The following is a 7,223-nucleotide window of genomic DNA, read 5'->3' on the forward strand; positions in this document are numbered from 1 at the left end:
CACAGTGGTTGGACCAGTCTGCACTCCCACCAACAATGGAGAAGGGTTCCTTTCTCCCCATAGGCCCGACAGCATTTGTTATTGGTTGATTTCCTGATAGCAGCCATTCTTTTTGGGGTGAGGTGGAATTTCAGTGTTCTTTACATCTGCATTTCTCCAATGACCAATGTTGTTGAACAATTTTTCATATATTTATTTGATGCTTTTACTTCTTTGTGAAATGTCTGTTTATTTCAGATCCTTATTTTTTAATTAGGCCTTTAAATTTGGAGGGTCTGATTTTTTTTTTCAGTTCTTTATATATTCTAGATAGTAGTCCTTTGTCTGAGGAACAGCTAGTAAAAGTTTTTTTCCCACATTGAAGGTTGTCTCTTAGCTCTGTTGGTGGTTTCTCTTGGAGTGCAGAAGCTTTTTAATAAGATGAGATCCCAGTTGTTGATTCTTTGTGCTAGTTCCCATGCTACTGAGGTTTTGTTCATAAAGTTTTTTCCTATGCCAATGTCTTCAGGAGTTCCACTTAAACTATCTTCCAGCAAGTTTGGTGTTTCTGTTTTAATATTTAGATTTTTGATCCATTTTGATTTTAGTTTAGTGCATGGTGAAAGATACGGGTCTAGTTTTAATCTGTGGCAGGTTGAAATCCAGTTTTTCCAGCACCATTTATTAAAGAGCTATCTTTCCTCCAGTGAGTGTGGTTGTTTCTTTTGTGAAATATCAGGAGGCTGAGTTATTTCTAGAGTTGTGTCTGCATCTTCTAATCTATTCCACTGATCCTTGGTCCGGTTTTTTTTGCCAGTACCATGCTGTTTTTTATCACATTGGCTTTGTAGTATAGTTTCATGTTGGGGATTGTGATACCCCTGTCATTTTTGGTGCCTAGAATCACTTTGGCTATTCTAGGGCTCTTCTGGTTCCAAGTGAATTTGTGGATTGTTTTCTTAGTTCTGTGACATATACTGTTGGGATTTCAATCGAGATTGGATTGAATTTGTATAGCAGTTTTGGAAGTATGGCCATTTTCATTATATTGGTTCTTTCTACCCAGGAGCGAGGGATGTCTTTCCATTTTCTTATATCCTCTTCAACTTCTTTTTTCAGAGTGCTGTAGTTTTCAAATTAGAGGTCTTTTACTTCCTTCATTAGATTGATTCCTAGGTATTTCATTTTTGAGGATGCTATTGTGAAAGGAATTACTTTCCCAATTTCTCTCTAAGTTAGTCTCATTTGTGTACAAGGCTATTGATTTTTGAGTATTGACCTTGTATTCAGCTACTCTACTCAACCTGTCAGTTAAATCTAGAAGTTTTTTAGCAGAGTTTTTTGGGTCTTCTATGTAGAGTATCATGCGGTCAGCAAATAATGACAGTTTCACTTCTTCCTTTCCTATCTTTATTCCTTTCTCCTAATTGCTATGGCTAATGTTTCCAGAACTATATTGAACAGGAGTGGTGATAATGGAAATCTATCACTTGATCCTGTCAATTTTTGACCATTTAGTATAATATTCGCTGTTGGTTTTTTCAGGTTGAGATAAAGACCATCTCTTCCAATTTTCTGTAGGGTCTTTATCATGAATGGGTGTTGGATTTTGTTGAACACTTTTTCTGAATCTATTGAGATGATCATATGATTTTTTTCCTTGACTCTGTTAATACAGTGTATTACATTTATTGATTTACATATGTTGAACCATCCTTGAATCCCTGGGATGAATCCTACTTGGTCATGGTGCATGATCTTCTCGATGACCCTCTGTATTCTGTTTAAAATTCTTATTAAGAATTTTTGCATCTACATTCATTAGGGAGATTGGACTGTAGTTCTCTTTTTTGGTTGGGTCTTTCTCTGCTTTTGGAATCAAAGTAATGCTTACTTCCAGGAATGAATTTGAGAGTATTGCTTTCCTTTCAATTTCATTAAAGAGTTTGAGAAGTAGTGGCATTAGCTGTTCCCTAAATTTCTTGTAGAATTCAACAGTGAAGCCATCAGGACCTGGGCTTTTCATTGTTGGTTAATTTTTAATTATGATTTCAATTTCACTGATGGAAATTGGGGTGTTTAGAACCTTTATATCTTGTTCATTCAACTTTGGTAACTCATATGTATTTAGGAATCTGTCCATTTTTTCTGTGTTTTCCATTTTATTGGAGTACAGGTTCTTGAAGTAGGTATTGAAGATCCTCTATTTCTGCTGGATCTGTTGTGATTTCAGTCTTTTCATTCCTAATTTCATGGATTTGAGCCTTTTCTTTCCTTTTTTTGATAAGGTTGGCGAAGGGTTTCTCAATTTTATTTATTCTTTTGAAGAACAAACTCTTGGCTTCATTGATTTTTTTGTATTATTCTCTTAATCTCCATTGCATTGATTTCTGCTCTGTTCTTTACCATTTCCTCCCTTGTGTGAGCTTTGGGTTTGTATTGATCTTCTTTCTCTAGGAGCTTGAAATTCAGCATTAGGTTGTTTATTTGGGCTCACTCTGTTTTCCTAGTATGGGCATTCACTGCCAAGAATTTCCCTGGTAGAACTACTTTCATTCTGTCCTATTGATTCCTGTATGTTATATTAGCATTATGATTTAATTGTAGAAACTGTCTAATTTCTTCTCTAATTTCCTCTGTGATTCATTGGTTATTCAGGAGAGTGTTTTTAAATTTCCATGTGTTTGTGAAATTCTTGTGGTTTCTTATGCTATTGATCTCTAGTTTAGTTGTACTATGATCTGATGATATACAGAGGATAACTTCAATTCCTTTGCATTTACTTGAACATGTTCTATGAGTTAGCATGTGGTCTGTTTTGGAGAATTACCCATGTACAATTGAAAAGAATGTGTATTCTGATTTTGTAGGGTGGAACATGCTGTAGATATCTATCAAGTCCATTTGTTCAAAAGTTTGATTCAGTTCTAGTATTTCGTTGTTGATTTTTTGTCTAGATGATCAGTCTATTTGTGACAGTGGGGTATTGAGGTCTCCCAGTACAATTGTATTAGTGCTTATTTGGTTTTTCGTGCCCATTAATATTTGTTTTGTGTAGTTATGTGCACTAGTATCTGTTACAGATATTTTTATGACTGTCATCTCTTCCTCTTGGATTGTTCCCTTTACAAGGATGTAGTGACCTTCTTTGTCTCTCTTAATTAGTCTTGGTTCAAAATCTACTTTGTCTTCAAATAAAGTAGCTTCCCTTGCTTTTTTTTCTGGGTTCCTGTTGCATTGTTTTCCACTTTTTTAGTTTCAGTCTATGAATTTTTTTTTTTTTTTTTTTTTTGGCACCAGGGATCAAACTCAGGACCCTGTGGTTGTGAGGCAGGTGGTGGTAGTACTGAGCTAAATCTCCAGCCCTAAGGATTTCTTTTTGAATTAAGTGTGTTTCTTGTATACAGCATAGTGTTGGCTTTTGCTTCTTAATCCATTCTGCCAGTCTATTTCTTTTGATTGGTGAATTGAGGTCAATAACATTGATGGTTATAACTGATATGTATTGACTTATCCTTGTCATGATATTTACCTATTGTTGGCCCTTTTATTCTTATTTCCCCCCTTTCCCTTTAATTTCTTGCTTTGCCTGTGGCATTGCTTTGTTGGGCCTCATGGAGTTGTGACCCTCATAGTTTTTTTCTAGGATATTGTTTAGAATTGTTTGGAGTGCTGGTTTGGTATTCATGAAGTTTCTCAGGTGTTCTTTGTCATGGAAATATCTTATTTCTCCATCAATTTTGTTTTGCAGGATACAGCTATCTAGGTTGGAGATTTTTTTAATTTTAGGGCTTGAAATACCTCACTCCAGCCTTTACTTGACTTGAGGGTTTGTGTTGAAGAGTCTGCTCTGATTCTGATGGGCTTTCCTTTGTATGTGATTTGTTTCTTTTCTCTAACTGCTTGCAGTATTTTGTTCTTCTGTTGGGTTTCTGGGATCTTGACTATTATATGTCTAGGTGTAGATTTTTTTTTTTATTATGTCTAGTTGGAGTCCTGCATGCCTCATTTATCTGTATGCCAAATTCTTTTCCTCTGCTTGGGAAGTTTTCTGCCATTACTTTTATAAACAGGTTTTTTTTTTAATGTCATGTGTACTTTCCCCTTTTTAGTGGACTTTGATCAGTCTTATGTTATTCTTTGTATCATCTAGCAACTTCTGGATATCTTAGTATTTTAAAGAAATCTTTCTTTCCTGGTCACTAATCACAGTCCTGTCATCTATATCTGATATTCTGTCTTCACATTGGCCCATTCTGCTGTGAATACTTTCAATGGAGTTTTTTGTGTTTTTTTTTAATCTCCTGCATATCTGTTTGAAGCTGTTTCATGGTTTCCATTTCTTTCCTATGGTGGGCATTCATGGCTTCTATCATGATCCTGAGCCTATGTATTTTTTTAATCTGTTCCTGTTGTAGAATTTCTAATCATGTGTTTCATTCTGCTGACCATCTCTGTAGTTATCTGGGAAATTATTTCTGTTTTGAATTTTTTTAAAGCCTCACTCACCTGTTTTGTTATTTCCCACGCTATCAGTTCAGGGTGTCCAGGTGGTTGATTATCAGATTTTTTCACCTTGTTGCCCCCAGAATTTGCCTTTGGTGAGCTGCAAGTCTGGCTTTGCTTCTTGTTTAGGTGTCTTCTCATTTCTATTTTTGTTGTTGGTGCTATTTTGGCTTAATTCCTGTGTTGATACCTCAATATTGCTTACTATGAGTATCTTTATTGTATTTAGAACCCTTACAGAATGATTGCTTCTCAGAGGTGTCTTCCAGGTATAACTGCTCTTTAGGGTTTGAGTCTCTAATGACTCTTAGGCAATCTCTTTATCAGTGTACCAGGAAGGACAACTGATTAGATCAGTCACAACACCTTAACCCAAGTGATACAATCAGCATCAACAATAGCATCAAGCACATCTTAGAAAATGACAATTTGTGGTAGCTATTAATCTGTCACCTTTATGGGCATGAACTAGATAAAAATTGAGGGCCAGCCCAAAATATATTTGTAGTAAATAAACCCTTCAATATAGTAAATTTACCCTTTGGGATGAGGACTTAGAAGGAATTAGGGAAGGAGGGATAGAGGGATAGAAGGAGAGGGAAAGGTTAGAAGTGAGGCCAGAGGACACAGGGAGATCACACAAACTTTGGCAAACCATTGAAGACAAGAGGAAAAGACAGAGTGAAGGAACAAAGACAAGAACAGAAGAAACTAGCAACAATAGGAAAGCTAGAAACTGTATTCACTTTCCTATAAAAACAATGACAATTGAGAGAAGGAAAGAGAAAAAAATCTGAAGTAGGAGAGGAATAGGAACAAGAAGGGAGAGAAATCAAGAACAAGAAAGAAGAGGGAGAGAAAAAGAAAAGAGAAAAAAATACATTAAAAAAGGGCCTCCCTCAGGGTATGTCTCTGCTGTCACAATAGACAATGTTGGCAGGAGTGTGCAGATCTAAGTGGATTAGCAAGCCAGCCATAGTCCACTAAATTTCAGGCTGATTTCTGGCTGCAAGGCCCTAGTTGAGTTTCCTGGCCTCTTGTAGGATTTAACTCTGCAAGGGTCTACTGCAGGTTCCAGCTGCCCTTCCACCAAAGTGAGTCTGGATTCCGATGGGAGGTGCTGTTCCCATCAGTTTACTAACCATGGTTGTCTGGTGTGCCTTTATTGCAGAGATTTTCTTCACTTTCCCAGTGGGTTTCAATTTCATCCAGAAGCCTCAGAGAGACCCTCTCTCTGTTGTTCACTTCTGCTTTATCTTTTGGAGCTCATAACAATGGCTTTTTTGGCCCCTGGTGTCTCTGCACTGTGGATCCAGATAGGGCCCATGTTCAAAGGTGCTGGGTGCCAGGGTGGCAGGGGGTGGTCCTCTCCTAGATCCTTTCAAAGGGCTAAGATGACTGTAATTTTCTCCAATTGCTGTATTGTGCATTAAAAAATATTTTCATTAGAAAATAAATAAACAAATTATTAAAAAAAGGAAAACTATACAATTTTATATTTCCCACCAGCACTATACATGAGCTCATTCTCTACATTCTTAGAAGAATTTGTTAATGTAATTTTTTTGTTAAGTTATTGTTTTAATGTGTAGCCTCCATATCTTTCATATGCTTGTTTTTGCTGTATATTGTATAAACTTGACTTGTCACATATAGAAGCTATACCCTGCAACTGAAGCATATACTCATTTAAATTATGCAGATTATTTAGCATATTTGACTATATCAGATATATTTCAAACCTCAAAAATATTTAAAATACTAAAATCATTTAAAATTAAATTAGTAATCAGTAATAAAATAATTTCAAAATTTCCAAATGATACAAAATTTAATACACCCTTAAGTAATCCATTGTCAAAAATAATTCTAGTGACAACTAGAAATTATTTTAGCTGAATAACCACAGAACTATGACACATAAATTTTCTGGAATACAGACAAGTCTATGCTTAGAGAATAACTTATTGTTTAACTGCTTATATTAGAATGGAAAAATGTCTAAAAATAGTGGTCTAAGGAGAGAACTCAAAAAGAGAAAAAATAGAAACACATAATAAACCTAATGAAAGTAGATGAAAGCAAGTAAAATAAAAATTAGAACAGAAAATAATTAAATAGAAAATGAAAAATAGAAACATTCAAAGATGGTAAAAGTTTATTTGTAACGACTAATGAGACTAAACAGAAAATTGAAATTTTCCAAATTGGAAAGTCATAAATAGACACCAACATAAATTATAATAAGAACATAAGGGAATGAAATGACAAGCAACAGATTGGGAGAAAATATTTATAAATCACATATCTGACTGAGCAATGTGTCCAGAATCTATAAACAACAAAAACAGCAATAAGAGAACAAATAGCCCCATAAAAATAGGAAACAGACTATATTTTTACATTTCTAATTATAATATAATTATGTAAATATTGAAAGCTTTCATTGTTTAAGATCCATGCGTACAGAACACACATGGACACACTTGTTAAATCTTAGTCCAAACCTACTGATTTTTGATTCTGTTTTTGTAAAACCCTAATTCTCTCAAGAACATCTTTAGAAAATCAAAACATTCATTCTTCCACATGACATCTATTTGAAGATCACTTCCATATTTTCTCCCAAGTTTTCATTCCTCCAGGCTCAACTGTTCTCCTGTTTTATTTTTAGATCATTTTTCATCCTGCTTTCAACTTTATTAGTTTTGTTATATTTTATTATATTTCCTTGGAGA

The sequence above is a fragment of the Heterocephalus glaber genome, unplaced genomic scaffold (genome assembly GCF_053883595.1).
Source record: "Heterocephalus glaber isolate CG9 unplaced genomic scaffold, H.glaber_assembly_v1.0 deba00001561, whole genome shotgun sequence".
Lineage (NCBI taxonomy): Eukaryota > Metazoa > Chordata > Mammalia > Rodentia > Bathyergidae > Heterocephalus > Heterocephalus glaber.